General features: G+C 41.3%; 1 long non-coding RNA gene across 1 annotated transcript in view; it reads right to left on the minus strand.

The window, feature by feature from the left end:
* Positions 1–3,047: 3,047 nt before the first annotated feature.
* Positions 3,048–19,729, minus strand: part of LOC123504256 — an 88,587-nt gene continuing 71,905 nt past the window's right edge. The window contains exon 3 of the long non-coding RNA XR_006674776.1: positions 3,048–3,093. This is a non-coding gene — a long non-coding RNA (uncharacterized LOC123504256). The remainder of the gene's footprint in view (positions 3,094–19,729) is intronic.

Raw genomic sequence — 19,729 nt, forward strand, 5'->3', positions numbered from 1 at the left:
ATATCAGTACCACAACGTGAGGTCTCTATTATAACGTAGCCGAGAGATAAATGAGAGGCGACGCTAGGAAGTCATCAATGTGTAGGTTGTAAAGCAGTTTTCCGTGTATGTTTTGAAGGGAGACCATAGGAAATAGTGTCTTTCCTTTATCTACCCTTTCCAAATCTCTCTCTCTCTCTCTCTTTCTCTCGTCTCTTCTCTCTCTGCTGTAGATGGTATTCAATGGCCGGGCCGCCTCGCAATACGACGGAACACAAGACGAGAGGGATGTGGAGGAAAGACATTTGTAACTCTTCTTAGGCGATGGTTCCCTTTAACGATCCAGTTCCTTCCGCTGGTTCTAAATGTCTCCTCCCGATATTGATTGGTGCATGTAAAGGCAGATTTATTGGTGATTCCCGGGGCTCCTTATGCTAATTTCTCCTAACGATTGTTGCATCTGTCTGGCTGTGTTTGTTGAGTTAATTTGGTTACTGTGAGTGCTTTGTTATGTACATGGTTAATACCTCCATTGTTTAGGACTGAAAGATTAGCTGACTTTGTTCACTGTACCCTCATAGATATTTGTGATTTTGCTCTTTAGTACAAGGACACTTTTTACCTTGAGTTTGGATACGATTAGACGATTTTATTGGCATTAAGAAGGGTCTATAGAGGTCATAAGATTAATGGCCAGAGTCTGTACTATTTAAATCCCCACATATGTTTCTGAAACTGTATAAAGTCACCCAATAGTAAGCAAAAAGAATATGGAAACGCGTCCTAGTACTAAAGGGGTTAATCTCTTCAGTACCAGGACGCGTTTTCATATTCACTCTAGTTGCTATTTGGCGATTTTATGCAGCTTCAGAAACATATTTTGGGATTAGAATAGTGATGATTCTGGCCATTAATCTTTTCATAGCCACAGATCCTTTCAAATGCAAATAAAATCGTTTAATCATACACAAAAATCAAGGTAAAAAGCATTTCAGTATCCAAGCGGTTATAAAGTTTAATTATGTTTATGTTAATCTGATTATTCTTTGCTTATAGTTATTGTATTTATGGGTGATATCTTCCTCATTCAGAGCTTTATTGATTTAGTTAATAGTATCCATATAGATATGCATAATTTGAAAGTTTGTTTAAGGATTAATCCAATTTCGTATCAATTTTATATATATACAGATATGTGTAACAGCTTCATCATTTCAGGTTATAGGTTAAATGACTTAGTTAATGATATTCATACAGTTAGGCATATCATGAAAGTTAATGCATACGTCCAGTGGTGCTTGTATTAATGTCTGACGTTGTGTTGGTTAAGAATAATAATCACAACAATCACTGACTTGTTTCTAGTTACTGCTCTAAGCCTCGTATTCTCAAACACTTCTGCGCTTCACCTCCAATATTTCAAGAGGGTTTATTTAAATTTTCACGAGCTTTTAAAGGGTTTTTTTTTTCTAGAGACAGAATGACAAGATTTCTACATTATGAACTGGAGAAACACTCTTGAATAACCCGCTAATCATTTCTATGTCCTTATAAATACTCGTGGAGAGACAGAGAGAGAGAGAGAGAGAGAGAGAGAGAGAGAGAGAGAGAGAGAGAGAGAGAGAGAGAGAGAGAGAGAGAGAGAGAGAGAGAGAGAGAGAGAGAGAGAGAGAGAGAGAGAGAGAGAGAGAGAGAGAGAGAGAGAGAGAGAGAGAGAGAGAGACCAAATAACCATACAATATATCCACATACTCAAAAAAATATGAAAACAAAAACAATAATACAGAACTGCATGAAAATATATAACCTATATGAACACACAAAAAAATGGAAAAATATTATAAAAATATTAAAAGAAGAAAACTTCAATACCGAGATAAATCCTTACCCAGAGAGAGAGAGAGAGAGAGAGAGAGAGAGAGAGAGAGAGAGAGAGAGTGGTAGCACGCAGTTTACCTCCAGTGACCCGTGCCTCAACACATAGGCAAATATTTTCAAGGAATGTTACGAATGGTAGTCTCGCAACAGCATGCAATACACACATGAGATTTTAACCCCTTCAGTACCAGAACGTATTTTTACCATGAGTTTCTGTATGATTAGACGATTTTATTGACATTACGAAGGGTCTATGAGGGTCAGAAAATTAATCACGTCTTCACTATTTTAATCCCACATAAGTTTCTGAAATTGTACAAAATTGCCAAATAGTAACCAAAATGAATATGGAAACGCGTCATGTCACGGAAAGGGTTAATTAAATACCTCATATTCTAAAACACTTCCACGCCGTACCTTCACTATTTTCAAAGGACTCTAGTTGAAGTGACCCGGGTTTTTAAGGATGCTTCTGTGATTCTAGTGACACGTTAATATGTTTTCTGCATTATCAATGGGAAAAATGCTCTTTAGAACTCGGCTAATCGTCTCCGTGGTCTTTAAAAAATTGTCTTGGTGAGAGAAGGAAGCGTTTCTGAATATGTCGCTTTTGTCCTATACGTTTCCCGTCTCCACGCGTTTGTATTGTGTCCCTGTTTTCGTTTCTGCCTTCTCTTTCTGTTTATTATTCTCTTCTCTTGTAGCTGCATGAATATTAATAGAAAATGCAAAATGAATACATACATACACACATAAAGCCTCTCTCTCTCTCTCTCTCTCTCTCTCTCTCTCTCTCTCTCTCTCTCTCTCTCTCTCTCTCTCTCTCTCTCTCTGGCCGGTATTCTGAAACGCATTGCTCTCTCACCATCACTGCTTTCTAAAGGTTCCACTTGGAGATACTCATATTCTTAAGAGTATTTTTTATTTTTCTGGTGATAGATTGGCAAGATTTCTAGTTTATTAAAAGGAGAAACTGTCTTGAAAACGCTGCTATCAGTCTCTGTGGCCTTGGAAATTTGTCGTAGTGTGAGAGGAAGGCGTTTCTGAATACAGGCGTTTTCTCTCTCTCTCTCTCTCTCTCTCTCTCTCTCTCTCTCTCTCTCTCTCTCTCTCTCTCTCTCTCTCTCTCTCGTCATGCGCTTCATTTTCTTTGAGGACAGACGAAGAGACACTAAACATCTTGCACTTACTTTACAATGGCGTGTCTGAAAGCGGCCGTTGCTCACCACTGTCTGCCTGAAACGAAGAAAAGCACAGTGAATAAACATACAATCCCTTTCTTTCACATTAATCCAAAATAGAGAATAAGAAAATAATTGACTTCCTCCTCTTTCCGTCCATAGGTCTAATATTAATTTTCTTCTTTTCCGGTAATTTTTTTTCTTTTATATTCCTCCTTATTATCAGAAAAATGCATCTCACTCCGCCGTCCCAGTGATCTTATCGTGTGCATCGCTGAGTCAATCCTGCTTCCCCTAAGTGCAGAGTCTCATCTTCCTCGCCTTCTTGACTCAATCGTTTACCAATGCCTCTGCCGTGTCTGAAAGAGAAAGAGAGAGAGAGAGAGAGAGAGAGAGAGAGAGAGAGAGAGAGAGAGAGAGAGAGAGAGACAGGCGAACACACACACACACACACACACACACACACACACACACACACACACACACACACACACACACACACACAGAGAGAGAGAGACAGACACACACACACACACACAGAGAGAGAGAGAGAGAGAGAGAGAGAGAGAGAGAGAGAGAGAGAGAAGCCTCCTAGCAAAGGACTTTTCATGTGTGCGTGTTGGCGACAGGCTGATGGCACAAGACCACTTCTCGCCAGCCGCTAATGCCACTCCTTCCTGCGGCAATACATGCAATACACGCGCGGAACGCTCCTCCCTATTTAAGCAAATTGGGCCGATCACACGGATGAGCAGCCAGTCAAGCACCTGCACCAGCCTGTTCCATCACCGTCACGGGGAGACCAATGCCTAACGTGTTCTTTTCCGCCATCCAACCCCGGCGCCTCGTGACAGGAAGGTAAGGTCGCACATGCTGAGTCTTTCTTGCTCCTAACGGCTCGTATTCTCAAACACTTCTGCGCTTCACCTCTACTATTTCAAAAGGGATTATTTAAGCTTACGCGAGTTTCTATGGTATTTTTACGGTTCTAGAGGCAGAGTGACAAGATTTTTTTTTATCAACTGGAAAAACACTCTTGAAAACCTAGCTTATTATCTCTGGCCTTGGAAAACAGTCGTGGTGAGAGAATATAGCGTTTCTGAATAAGGCCCCAAAGATTCTAAAAGCAGTAAGAGAAGCGCTCGTATTCTGAAACACTTCTGTTCTTCACCTTCACTTTTTCAAAAGGCTTTATTTAAGTTTAGAAGATTTATACATTCTTATATGGAGAAACACTCTTGAAAACCCCTCTTATCATCTCTGTAGCCTTGAAAAACAGTCTTGGTGAGAGAGCAAGGCGTTTTTGAGTACGGGCCTTGGTGTACCAGACTTGATAATTCCCACTTGCATTAAGGAAAATGTAATTATAGAAAACGATACGACTTAGAGAAAAGGGAAGTGGGTGGAATAAAGTATTTACTGCAATACTACTAAACTATTGCTCTTTCCGCTTCAGTAACTCGAGCTAACATCCACGTAATTTCCAAGTATGAGTCTTTGAATTAAGAGGAAAAAACACGCTTGCAATCTGGCGTATTCAGATCCACGTGGCTTCATTACTGGGTTCATCACACGAGGGAGGGAAAAGTGAGTAATTATTACAGGTGTGATATGTAAAAAAAGGAAAATAAGGTCTTGTTTAGGCTTAATTTGAGAGTTTTGTGCCTGATATCCAATGAGTGCAAGTGGTTTTAGTGTTCTATACCCTGCATTGAAATGTTAACGCAAGGTACTTAACCTCTTCAGTACTGTGACGCATTTTAATCATGAGTTTGGGTATGATTAGACGATTTTATTGACATTAGCAGGTCAGAAGCTTAATGGCCAGAGTCTTCACTATTTTAATCCTCATATATATTTCTGAAGATGTATAAAATCACTAAACAGTAAACAGAATGAATATGGAAACGTGTCATGGCACTGAAGGGGTTAAATGCACAGGTAACATAAAGTCAAGTGATTATTGGCATATCATTTCCTTTCATTGATCTCTTGACCGAAGATATTTTTATGCACAAAGGAGGAAGATCAAAGCATAAAAAAAAGAAACTCAGAATAGAAACGCAAATTATCTTTTGCGAGAGATAATTTGCGGAAAAAGGAAAGAGGAAAAAGGGAAAAAAACCGAAGGAGTTTCAAAGCAAGGAGCAACATTGAGGAAGACCAAAGCATAAAAGACGAAAATCAGAATAGAAAGGCAAATATCTCTCGCAAAAGGAGGAAAAAGAGGAAAAAAACACACGCCTTTGAAAGCAAGAAGCGACGCATGTTTGAAGACGTCTCACAACTCATTCCAACAAGGTCAAGTCGTGGGGAAGGAAGGAAGGAAAGCTGTAAACATGTTGATTGTGTAACAGCGCGTAGTTGCATCCAGACGCGTGTTTCTCTCACAAGTAATATTATTTCCTAGAGCCACAATTGCCATTCATAAACCCCAATATGGAAGAACGAGTGAAGGAGGTAGTGCTGATATCAGTTACGGGAAAGAGCGTGAAAAGAGGGAGGTTTCAAGACATTTTTCCCAGACTTTTGGCTAACTCTACTTATCTTTAAGGAAACTGGCAATCAAGAGGGCCTGTTTTATTTTTTTTGTTGCCCTTTGCCAGCTTCCCCTCTTGCACAAATAAAGACAGAGAATAAGATGGAAAGACTTGCTGAAGCGTGACATGAACAGACTTAGACTACAATAAGACGACGCAATGAATCGAAACAGATGGAATAAGTTAACTCGAGCGGCTGATCTTGCTACACAGTATGAATATGATCGTATGAAGAAAGCGCAATACATTAGATATCCTACGCAGGTACGGTAGACTGGTGAACTGTATTGGAACACGTACCTACCTATTTAACCTTTAGAGGAGTGGCAACTAAGCGACCTTAACCCCTCCAGTACCATGACGCGTTACCATATTCATTCAGCTTACTATTTGATGATTTCTATGCAGCTTCAGATATTCATGTGAGTGATTATGATAGTGAAGACAGAGGCCATTAATCTGCTGAACTACATAGATCCTTCCTAATCTAAATAAAATGGTCTAATCGTACACATATCTCTAGGTAAAAATGTGTCGCAGTATTGAGAGGATCAGTGTTATCGTCTTGCATAACTCGGTCAGACTGTTTAAAACACACGTCCATGAAAAATGTAGCACATTCTTTATATATATATATATATATATATATATATATATATATATATATATATATATATATATATATATATATATATATATATATATATATATATATATATTGTTACGACCCCAAGCAGCCTGACCCAGTGCCCCCCAAGGAGCTGTGGGCACCAATCACTGATTAGGTTAATCACTCTTAATAAATACAAAAATTAAGATAAGCTTCAATGCAACGGTTCTTAACGCAAAAGGCTGTTCATGGGTGAAACTGAACTGAAAACTAATAATAAGGAAAGGTTAAGAAAATACCATCTCATTGGTCCCGGTCGTCTTCTCTCTCACAAAGACAATAACAAACATGACGTCACGACACTCTCACTAAAATCTCCGATGGGCAGCCGATTATACTAAAAGCATACAAGTACATTAATATAATGAATATATATGAATCACGAAATACTAATGTAACATACAATGAAATGATAAATGGGTATATATTACATACATAAGAAATGCAGTCCTGAAAGCATTACAAATATATACACGAGAAAATATTACTGTCAGGGCGCCATCACAACTTAAGCTAAAATACAATACAATATATTAAATATCTGACGGTATATATATATATATATATATATATATATATATATATATATATATATATATATATATATATATATATATATATATATATATATATGAAAAATACAGCAGACTCTTTATATACAAGTGTTTCTCCTGTGCTCATCCCGTATGGTGCAGGCGTCCCAACAACACTTCAAACTGCACTGGAAACGCGGATGTGAGTCATAGCCATGCCTCAGTGCGGGCCGTGGAGGGGACTAGCAATATCACAGGTGGAGCCAGCCAGCCAGCCAGCTAGGCAGGTCAGCCTCAAGGTGACCTAACACAGGTGATGAAACAAACCCCAACCTACATAGGCTGAGCACACACGAGTGGGCCAGGGAAGGCATTATATGAGAGACAAAATATAAAGCAAGAGCGGAACAGCTTCCTCTTCAAGTCGATAATCAGCAGCTGTCTTGCCTCGGGTTCCCTCGGGAGACGCCCCGCCGCGGTGCCTTGGCTAGCAGTAAATACCAGCGTGCCGCTCATTACAGCTCATCCTCTTCGTGCAGTACGGTCTTGCTAATCATTTTACCTCGTGACACTTCAAACACGAGGAAATCTTCCGGACGCTGCTCTTTTGAGGGTAATCTTCAAGTCCTCCGGCAATCTCGTCTTTAATGTCTGCTCAGCATGCAATCAGCCCAGTTCTGGAGCCGTTTGCCTCTTTACTGCCTAGCAATCCTATCTGCCCACAATGACCACAAGGGAGAGGAACCTCACTAAAATTCTATTCCCTTGTCGTGTTGAGGCAGCTCCAACTCGCCAAAGATGCTGCAGACAAACGTATAAGCAAGTATGAAGGAGAATAACGCAAAAACAGTTGAGGGGAAAGCAATGCCGTGGTCATTAATATAAAGAAAAGAGCATTCCAGTTCATTAAAGCCCTTCACATTCATGAAAGCAGTGGACAAGGGAAACCAGCAGCGAGTCTCATTAAATATCCCACTAGACACGAAAATATCCAATTAAGGGTGCGAGGGAGTTAAAAATGGCAATTTGGTTCTCCGAAGTTTTAATTGCCTCAGAGCAGCCACATGTAGAGAGGAAGACGCTTGGCAGCTGAAGAAATAGCTTGGAGAAAACGGACAATTAGCAAGAGACAATAAACGCAATGAGATCCTTCGGAAAACAGGAGACGACGCTAAGGAGACTCTTGCTCCTCCGCGGGAAACTTTGCTGCGGGAGTTTGCTTTTACTGGAGGACATTCAATTTACTCCTCAGATTTTGGCGGTGCATGTTAGCAAATCCATTGTTTGAAATTGACGTCATGATGGACACGCTTACATGGAATACACCTAAGTATACGTATTGTAGAACCTCTTTCCCAGAGTATTTATAACCACTTGTACATCAGTGTCGGGAAGGATTAACGCGAAGCGAGTAAGTTGAACACACAAATCATCGCTTATTGCTCCCCCGACACATAACAGCTGTTCAATGCGCCACAAGTGTGAGATTATTCATGGCATTCAGAGCGGCAGGAGCGGCAGGCGTTCACCGGAGAGTTACAAGCGTCCGGCAGTGCTGACGTGAGAGCCGCATCAGTTTGTTAACACAGAAACATAGATTTACTTTTTTCATTCACACATGCAATGGATTCAGAAGCACAACACCTCTCACAGTGGGCGTGGCCTTTTATCACCGCCGATACTGACCCTACGCAAGCAAATGGTTTAGTCAAATACATCAGCTGATCGATTGATGACACGCACGCACGGTTATCCCATCAACGATCAAAGCTTGTATATTATTATCTCTGCCACTTACAAAACAAAATATTTACTTTACATGTTGTCATCTACATACCATGAACAAGGAAAAACCGATTGGCACTATTTTGATTTCTATTTTTGATTTCTAACAATTGAAACTCTTTACTCTTCATCTTTTCCACTAATAAACACTGGAAATGCCTGTCTTGTTCGCCTTTTTACGATAGGAGAGAAAGATCATCACCTAACTATGAATTACCATGCTTTGGTTACGTAGAATATGAGAGAGAGAGAGAGAGAGAGAGAGAGAGAGAGAGAGAGAGAGAGAGATGCACCCCATACAACTGTTCCTCCATTCTTTCATCTCCAGCTGGACACAAGGACAAAACAAGGAGACTTCAAAGAACAGCAAGTGGTATTGAATGGTGGAACTGACTAGATGTACGTATTTGAGTAAAGAATTCCTGCGTCTTACCAGCACAAAGGCCAAGGATACTGAGAAAATTGACATGGTGGACGGTACAAGATTGCATTCTTCAGTTATATCGATGTGAGGTCCAACAGAATTAAATCAAGGCCACAGGGGCGGTGAACAGTAAATTCTTCATGTATCTATACATTTTTTACAGAGTCAATTGTGTGTAGCATTCATCACAACAAAGCAAAAGAGAGAGAGAGAGAGAGAGAAAGAGAGAGGGGATGGGGGTGGGTATCAGGGAGGAGCAGCTGGTTACATGATGCATGGAGCGTATAATACTGCGCCATTAAAGATGAGATAGAGAAGTAATATGTCAATAGCAGGGGGAGCCAGGCCGCAAATTCAGTTTTCAGCACACGCTTGTCCTTTACCGAGCTGCAGCCGTGGGTGTTGGGCGGCCAGCTGACTCGTCCCCTCCCCCACCCGCCGCTTGGTCATCTGTCCTCCCTGTTCATGGTAAGGATTCTTCAGGACAACAAGAGTAGGAAGGCAATTAAAACTTGTTACTGCTGATAGGAATTCATTGGATACTTCTTAAAAATAGTGATGAAAGAACAAACTGGAGAGAGAGAGAGAGAGAGAGAGAGAGAGAGAGAGAGAGAGAGAGAGAGAGAGACCTGCCAGCTAAACTGACTAACAGAAAGAAAGACCTTGATAGCCAGACGAACCAGCAGACAGGCAGACAGACAGGCAGGCAGACAGGCGGACAGACAGGCATACAGACACCTAGAATTTCAGTAACGTATCATTCTTTTTTCATATATGTCTATAGAATGTGGTTCTCCCTTGAGGCTGGAAGAGCAGGTGCTATGAAACCCACACACATTTATTGCTGGCACCCAGATGGTAACCCAATACGTGTGTGTGTTGGTGGGCGTGTGTGTGTGTGTGTGTGGGTGGGTGGGTGGGTGGATGGGTGGGTGGGCGTGTGTGTGTACAACTCCCCAGACCAATGATTTTACTTATTTTCCAACCTCCGCGAGTATTGCATGCACAGAAATATTGTGCAAAATCTCACCCGTGATTAATACTACACTGGGTCAAATATAAGTAATAAACGAATATTTAATCTGTGCCTCTCGCGGCGCGCCTCGCTGGTGGATGGCGGAAGAGCTGGAAACGTGAACCAATATGATGGACGGGAAATGCATGTAAATATTGCGAGTTTTGACCCAAGGCAATGATCGGTGAAGGGATAAAACCTGCCAGCTCAGGGCATTAGGAAGGAAAAAACCTGGTATCAAACTATAACACAAAAGCATTGCCCTTTTTATAACCCATCTGTATTCGTCAATTCTCAATCACAGTTCACATAATACACACAGCCTCCGGTTAAGGTGATTATGAATTACATGGAATTTAAAAAGAATATGAAAAGTACTGCTGTTTTTAATTCAGTTTTTCAGTTATTATTTTTTTACGTTAAAGGGGAGAACTGGCTAAGAGCAACAAAAAAATATATAAAAAAAGGCCCACTCAGTCTCTATATTCAAAACATAACAGACTACAAGTGACAAAGTAAATTAGGTCATATTTTACATATAAGCTAATCTAACACCACACTACAACACACCGCCACTTTTTGCCTGGTATAGGAGTCATCATATTATTTTTACTGAAAGCACCAGTAGTATTTCCCACGTTTGTTCTATATTTCACTGTCACTCGCACAGTAAAAAGAGACAAAGAAAAAACCAAGACATAATTCTACTACCACGTTAATTTATCCAGGGTGAGGAAAGGTTGGAGAGCAAACTAGATTAGTCACTTCAGAGGCAATCATATTCAGTAAAGCGGCCCAGTAAAACCTAGTCTGAATTTCACCGACATTTCTGCTTCACGGTGCGTCACTCTAAGCTGGTTTTGCTGACACTTCATCCTGCATTAATGTCCACTGTGTGTGTTTGTGTGTGTGTGTGTTTCCTTGCTCTCACTCCGCCAGCGCGCTATGCATGAAGAATGAGCGATCCGAACTGATGATATTATTACTGCTATCATCATTTTCTCTGACTAATCTTTACATTTTTTTTTATTTTCCTTATTTATCTATCTGTTTTCGCAAAGATTTGGTTCTACACGCACACATACGCACAAACACGCACACAAACACACACACAAATTCATATCAGAGAACCCCATCGCAGGAGAAATAAACTTTGAATTGAACCAAAAAAATATTCACAAATTTTAGCATGTATATTTCTTGCGAGGCGTTTGATAACACGAAGAATCCCATGAAGATCTGTGGTGTGCATCGTGGTGCGTATGAAATGTGTTATTCTCCTTCGTTGTGGCGGGGCGCGAGGGGAAAAGATGGACCTGAACGCGCTGCAGAGGCTATTGGTGGAGGGGATGAGGAAGGAGGGGGTAAGGGGAAGGAGAGGGGAAGTAGAAGGGGATGGGAATAGAGAGAGGACGCTGCGGGGAGACAGAGGGAGGGAGGATGACAAAAGAGGTGGTAGGAAAAAGCCGTGATAAAATAGGAAAAGACGGAGATGAGGTGGGGCAGGACGGGAGAAGATGAAGATAGGATAAGTGCAAAGAGGAAGAGAAGATTGGGATAAGATTGGGATAAGATTGGAACCGCTACTTGACAAAGGACACTGACGGATGAGAGAAAGGTGTCAGTGAGATGAAGGAAAAAGAAATTATCGTTCAGTAAGAGAAGTGTGTGATGATTTAACGCCATGACCAAGGTAATGTAGGGAAGAGGATGTGGGGGTCCTGTTGGTGAGATACGAGCGTGTAATCCCTGTTATCATCACGTTTTAAAGCCTTCAATACAGGAACACATTTTTACCTTGAGATTTGTGTACGATTAGACCATTTTATTTATATTAGGAAGGGTCTATGGAGGAAAGAAGATTAATGGCCACAGTCTTAACTATTCAAATCCCCCGCCTGAGTTTCTGAAACTGTACAAAGTCATCAAATAGTAAGCAGAATGAATATGAAAATGCGTCATGGTACTGAATGGGTTAAGCGTTCATTACTCTGAGGTGATATAACTCTGGACAGAAACACGCTTCTTTGTGTGAACGAGGTTGTATTTTCTTAAGCCGTAACTGAGATAAACTATTTCATTGCCGTATATAAATTTATCAATACAATTTCTTAACATTAATCCCTTCAGTGCTATGACACGTCTTCATATTCATTCTGCTTATTACTTAGTCATTTTATACAGTTTCAGAAACTACAGGGGATAGAAATAGTGAAGAATCTGTCCATTAATTTTCTGACCCCCATAGAACCTTCCTAATGTAAAAATCGTCTAATCACACCTAAACCCAAGGTAAAAATTCGTCCCAGTACTGAAGGGGTTAAGAGACTAGAACATAAGAGATACTTCGATACCTCCACCTAAAACAATACTATTCGTGCTTTCCCTCAAATCCTCTCACAATCATTAGCTAACGTGCAGGAAAGATTATCACGTAAAAGGTACTTATGGCTCAAGACGGGAAAGAAGGACGGAATGCATACCAGTAAATTAGCAAGTGCACTTGTATTAACAACATCTAGTCTTCATAATGGCTGAAGTTTCCTCGTCTCCATGCTCCAAGAAAAGATTCTCTCTCTCTCTCTCTCTCTCTCTCTCTCTCTCTCTCTCTCTCTCTCTCTCTCTCTCTCTCTCTCTCTCTCTCTCTCTCTCTCTCTCTCTCTCTCTCTCTCTCTCTCTCTCTCTCTCTCTCTCTCTCTCTCTCTCTCTCTCTCTCTCTCTCTCTCTCTCTCTCTCTCTCTCACACACACACACACACACACACACACACACACACACACACACACACACACACACACACACACACACAACGGTAACCACTCCTCTTGCCTCCAAAAAAATAGATGGAGGAACATGACTACTGAAACTACTCCCTGCGAGGTTCCATCACATGAGAAATTTGCAACACACAAGCACTGCAGCTTTACACGAGAAGTGAGAAGGAAAACAAAAGCACGATTGCAGCAGCGGCGCTCTTCACACATTTACATACGTGTCGACTGTTCGGTGGCAGCAGCAGTGGGAGGAGGAGAAAACCTTGTGAGCACACCTGCCGCATCTATAAAACTGGGCACCCAAGAATCAACATTACTTAAATTGTAGACCAAAGCATACCACTTCCCAGCCACAATTCATGAATACACTGCAAACCAAGAATCAGTGTTACATTCCCTATGACTGAGTATTCAGAAATGCCTTGCTCTGTTACCATGACAGTTTTCCAAGGCCACAGAGACGACAATGCTGGGTTTTCAAGACAGTTTTTCCTTATAGTAATACAGAAATCTTGGCAGTCCATCTACCCTTAAAAACATGAAAATTTTCTATTAAAGCCTTTGGAAAATAGTGATGGTGAGAGAGCAAAGCGTAATACTGGACTGAAACATATCTGGTGGTTTTTCGAAAACTGGACACACATGAATCCTAAACAATACTCCCTCCTCGGATTCCGCAGGGATGTGAGCAGAGCAGTTTCCCGACGGAAAATAAAATGATGGAATATGAAAAGTGATGTAGGTTCTTCGTCAAATCATATTATAATTCTGAGTCACATTGAGTTTACATCCATTTATGCATTAGCCCGTGTGTGTGTGTGTGTGTGTGTGTGTGTGTAATTCACTTCCTCCTCGGTCGCCTGTTGGTCACCCAGCCAGTCTTCCCCATTACGGAGCGAGCTCAGAGCTCATAGACCGATCTTCGAGTAGGACTGAGACCACATCAACACACTCCACACACCGGGAAAGCGAGGCCATAATCCCTCGAGTTACATCCCGTACCTATTTACTGCTAGGTGAACAGGGGCAACACATTAAGAGGGTTGCCCATTTGCCTCGCCGCTTACCGGGACTCGAACCCGGCCCTCTCGATTGTGAGTCGAGCGTGCTAACCACTACACTACGCAGTGTGTGTATGTGTGTGTGTGTGTGTGTGTGTGTGTGTGTGTGTGTGTGTGTGTGTGTGTGTGTGTGTGTGTGAGTGAGTGAGCAATTGTCCACACATGTTTATTTACGCAGCGTTTCATTACATTGGGATAATAGGATTAATGACAATCATCGAGAACACAAAAAGTCGCGTCATTTGAAAACAATGCACCGTGAAAAAAATAATAAATAAATAAAAAACGCTTAAATATTCTTGCTATGTGTAGAATTCAATTACCAATGTGTTTATTTTTTATGCAATGAGAGAGGAGCAATTAATATGAAAGAGATCAAAGGACAAGACTGAACTGTTTCCTGGTCACTGAAGGAGGAAGGTTAAAAGAAAGACCTTTTCCTTACGATACCTCTAACTGCCGAGCTGTAAGATTGTTGTTACCAGATTTATTAAAAGAAACACACGCACGCGTATCTTTAACTCCTTCAATACTGGAACACATTTTTACCTCGAGATTTCTGTACGATTAGAAAATTTTATTGGTATTAGGAGGTCAGGAAATTAATGGCCACACTCTTCACTATTCTAACCCCCACATAAGTTTCTGAAGTTGTATAAAATCATCAAATAGTAAGCAGAGTAAACATAAAAATGCGTCATGGTACTGAAGAGGTCAAAGGTCATACTCTCTCTCTCTCTCTCTCTCTCTCTCTCTCTCTCTCTCTCTCTCTCTCTTTCTCCCGTTAGAGAATACGATGGTTTGCATTGTATTTTCCAGAATAAAGATCATTCTCCCGCAGGTTGCTGGTTCAGTCACACTATTTTAGCCGGATGCTGGCTTGGCTATCCACTCCACCCACACCATCCACTCAGACCACTCCCCTCCATCCTAGTACACTCACCACACCCCCAGCCACACACCCACCCAAATGCATTACGTAGAAATATTGCCAAGATACGGCTAATACATAACATCACGTCTCTTGCGCAGGTTATTCTCTCTTTCTAAACTAATACACACCAGAATGTTAGAATATTCTCTCCTTTCCCAGTAGCACGAGTGGTTTCCTGTCGCCTGCAGCCAGCCAAACACTCAAGGCCAATGATCAGAAGCCGTGCGATCTATTTCTCTCTCTCAGCAGCGTTCCTTCACTCACAGCTTAGTGATCATTAGGCATCTCGGTGAATAGGGAATATGTGGTAATGAGAGATGGGTCTTTCATAAGCTCTCCTTTGCTTGCTTCCTTCTCATCAATTGCCCACTCACACGTGTCTAATTGATGTCTTTTTGGATCTGGAATATTGCAGGGATGATTAACGTCTTTCTCTGGTAGGCTCTGGAAGTTCCTGCCTTCTTTTGTATTTCCAACTTCCTATGACTTGACTTAATTTAGGAGGGAGGTTTCAAGACGTTTATACCTTTTTTTCTGGCTAACTCTCTAGGACCTGTTACTAAGTGGGCCTATTTTTTCCGTTTTATGTTGCCCTTGGCCAGTTTTCCCTTCTTACAAGAAAAAAGCTATCTTGAAGCAGCTACACGGCAAGTGCTCGACTGGTATCTTCCACTGTCACTGGTTGTCTGTTACTTCAGTGTCTGTCATATTCTGAAGCGCTTTGCTCTCTCACCATCACTGCTTTCCAAAGGCTCTAGTTGAAGATACTCCTGTTTTTAAGGGTATATTTATGATTCTGGTGATGGATTGGTAAAGATTTCTAGTTTATCATAAGGAGAAACTGTCTTGAAAACCGCCCTATTTGTCTCTGTAGCCTTGGAAAATTGTCATGATGAGAGAGCAAGATGTTTTCGAATACGGGCGTAACTGTGTTGGATATTATTCGTGGCTATGGTGACGTGACTGGTGACTTTGATAAGGGAAAGTAATAGGAACCACTGGCCTTATCTCTACCTGCCTGCATGTCTGACTTCCTGACTACTGGATTACTGGTTAGCTTGATGTCTGAATGGCTAGACGATTGAATGGATGGATGGTTGAATGGCTGAATGACTGAATAACTGGATGAACAGGTGGATGGATATCTTTATGTGTGTCCTGGCTGGCTGGCTCCTTCACTCCCAGTCTGTCTGTCTGTCTGTCTGTCTATCTGTCTAGCCATCTCCCAGACTACCTGTTTGCTTCCAGTCATGCTCAATGTTTGACTTCCCAGCAGAATTTTTTTTTCCCTCCAGTATCATTAAAGCAGATGAGACTGCCTTGGATGAAAAAATGTATACAATTTAAAATATGAAGTGGTAATTAGTGCAATTTATTACCGCAAGAGCAAGCTTGGCCGAGAGAGCGCGCCGTCAGGAGAAACTATTCGCGTTCACAAAATTCCGATGAAAATTTTTGACTTGTATAAATATTTAACTCTAACTTTTAATCACCTTATTTCCATTTTTATTTCTTTTTTTCACAGTATATTATTGCGTTACATACTATAAGGAATTAAGATATGTAACTTTCATCTTTCTCTCTTTTCACCCTTTTCTTTACGTGACATACCCAGCTAACCTAACCTAATCCAAGCTAACTCACTAGAATACCTTGCTCTTTCATTAAATCATAACAAAAATAATAACCAGAAATGAAATAAACCAAAAATCAACCAATAATTTGCAAGAAACATAGTTGGTCATTAAAAGGAGAAGAAAAAATTTACTATTCAGTTTCTCTTCTTCTACTCACTGGCACACCTCACTTTCATTAAATCGTAACGAAAAACAATAACTCGAAACGAAATAAACGAAAAAAAAAAATCCACCAATAATTTACAAAAAAAACTACAGATGGTCATCAAGAAGAAAAAATCTCAACAATTCAGAGTCTCTTTCTCTACACACACATTATTAAACTCAACGAGAAAACGTGTCCAGATAAATAAATGCATACTATACCCACAAAAAATACTAATAAAATGCCTAACTAAATAAAGGGAAGCAGGCAGCGAGGCGGGGGTGTCATCAGGCCAGGTATGGAGGGCAGCTCTCTCTCCGTCAGACTGGTAATGGTCGCTCCCTGCAGCCACACGAGCTCTGCGTGACACACATATTTGAACACCCTTGCCCTTTGTTGAGACCAGCTGTCTGTCACCTCTTTTCCTTTCTCCTTCTCTTCTCCCTTCTTCTGTTTCATTAACTTCTCCTCCTCCTCCTCCTCCTCCTCCTCCTCCTTCTCCTTCTCCTCCTCCTTCCCTAACCGCTGTCTGTCACTTTTTTTTCCTTCCCCTTCTCCTCTTCCTCTTCCTCTTGCACTAACTCCTCCTGCTCCTCCTCCTCCTCCTCCTCCTCCTCATCCTCCTCCTCCTCCTCTTCCTTCTCTTCTTTCTCTAACCGCTGTCTATCACCTCTTTTCTTTCCCTTCTCTTCCTCCTTCTCTTGCACTAACTCCTCTTCCTCTTCCTCCTCCTCATTCTCCTTTTCTTCCTCTAATAGTTCTTTCTTCTCTTTTTTCGCTTAATCCTCGTCCTTTTCCTCGTTTTCTTCTTCCTCTTCCTCTTCCTTTTCATTCATTCCTTCATTCTCCTCTTCCTTCTTCTCTTCTTTTTCCACTTCTAGCTCTTCTTCTTTTCTTATTTCCTTCCCTCCTCTTTTTCATAATCATTTTCTTACACTCCTCCTTTCCTTCAACTTCATCCTCTTAATTGTGTATTTCTTTCTTTTATTTCCATTTCATCTTTCTTTTTTTCCTCTTTTCTCTTTTTCCTCCTCCTTCCATCCTCCTCCTTCTCTTTCTGGTCTTCTCTCTTCTCTTTCCTCCTCATCCTGCAATTTTTCCCTCTCCTTTTCCTGTTCTTTCTTATATTACTCGTATGCGTCTTCTTCGTCTTCCCTTCTTGCTACATCTCTTCGTCTTGCTCATCCTTACTGTCCTCCTTCTCTTCCCCCCTCTTCTCCCTCCTCCTCCTCCTCCTCCTCCTCCTCCTCCTCCTCCTCCTCACACAAAACTTAAGCATCCCGTTACATGCCTCCAAAACAGAAATTGGTTTTAGGACTTTTCTGCAACTTTAGTTAAGGAAGCAACAGGTTTTTTTTTTTTGTCTACTTTTTTCTTTGATCTCTCTCTTTCTTTTTTTTTTTTCTTTCGTTGTGTTCTATTTTCTCTCCACCTTTCTTCCACGTGTACATTGTGTGTGGTGGTGCCCTTGGCCTTCTCCTCTTCCTCCGCCTCCTATACTGTGTTACAGCAGAGGAGAAAGTTCGGATCAAGTGATATTTCAAAGCATGTGAAACTTATCCTACCGCTGCCACCATTATCGTCACCACCACCACTACTACCACCACCACCACCACCACCACCACCGCCGCCGCCGCCGCCACCGCTGCCGCTACCACTTCATTATTCTTGCCAAAATATGCACGAGGATTTGAACCTCATTTAAATTCCTGAACTGGGTAAGTAAGAAGGATATTTTCTTTTTCCATGAGCAAAGATATTACTTCTAAGCACTTTCCTTTTACTCAAGCATGTCATGTCTGATTGAAGGAATTGTAATAGTGATGTGGTTGCAATATTACGGTAACTCTAAGATAATTTAATTGTTCTTTTCTTATTAATGTTGTGAATTATTGAAGATTAACATGTTTATTTGTCAGAGTAATGCCTAATCTCTCTCTCTCTCTCTCTCTCTCTCTCTCTCTCTCTCTCTCTCTCTCTCTCTCTCTCTCTCTCTCTCTCTCTCTCTCTCTCTCTCTCTCTCTCTCTCACACACACACACACACACACACACACACACACACATAGCTAGTTCATCACACGCAAAACAAAACAAAATAAAACAAGTAAACCAACCCACACACACACACACACACACACACACACACACACACACACACACACACACACACACACACACACACACACACACACACACTAAAGACATCAATCTTCATAAGTCTTACACATGTGAACGCCGTTGATGAATGGGACACGCGCTGCTCTAGTTTGTGGACACTGTGACATTATTTTGAGGTGACAGTAATGACGACCATCCACGCACACACCTACCCGCACACCCACACACCCACGCACCCACGCACCCATCCGCCCACTTATTCTCCCAACAAGCACGCCAACGAAAAGGAGTGACGTAAAAGAAACAGGGAAAAGATGGAAAAAAGTGTCATTTTTCATTTTTATATCTTCTCGTAAAGTGATGCACTGTTTGACGTACACACGCACCACAGAGAACAGTTGCAGTGGTGTCTCTCTCTTCCTCTCCTCTCTCTCTCTCTTATTGTCTTGCTGTCTTGCCGTCCACTGTGGTGTTCAATGGTGCTCTTGAAAAGGTCTGCCCTGCCAATGGTTAAGTGCTTTCGTTCAGTTTAACAGATGGTCTTTTGTGGGCATTGCAAAAGAATAGTACAGGTTAATTGTTCTTGTCATACTAATTTTCCTCTGTTGTATTTGTTTAGCTAATGAGAAACGAGATTGGCATTGTGATGAGGTTCGTGGAAAAACAATTTACTGTATAGTGAAAAAAACATTTAATTCTGACAACTCAATGATAAAGTGGAAAATACCTCTTGCTCTTTCCTTCTCTCTCTCTCTCTCTCTCTCTCTCTCTCTCTCTCTCTCTCTCTCTCTCTCTCTCTCTCTCTCTCTCTCTCTCTCTCTCTCTCTCTCTCTCTCTCTCTCTCTCTCTCTCTCTCTCTCTCTCTCTCTCTCTCTCATTCTCTTTCTCTCACCTCCACCTTTGCCTCGTTACTTGGTCATTACAGTGTTTTCGTCCCACACTCGCATCGTCCAATTAATCTGCATATATATTGACCTTTCAACTTGTTTGCCCACACTCCTTGTTGTCATCGATAGCAATACAAGGCGAGGTGTTTCCCGCATATTTCTTCGAT

The sequence above is a fragment of the Portunus trituberculatus genome, chromosome 15, assembly GCF_017591435.1.
Source record: "Portunus trituberculatus isolate SZX2019 chromosome 15, ASM1759143v1, whole genome shotgun sequence".
Classification (NCBI taxonomy): Eukaryota; Metazoa; Arthropoda; class Malacostraca; order Decapoda; family Portunidae; genus Portunus; species Portunus trituberculatus.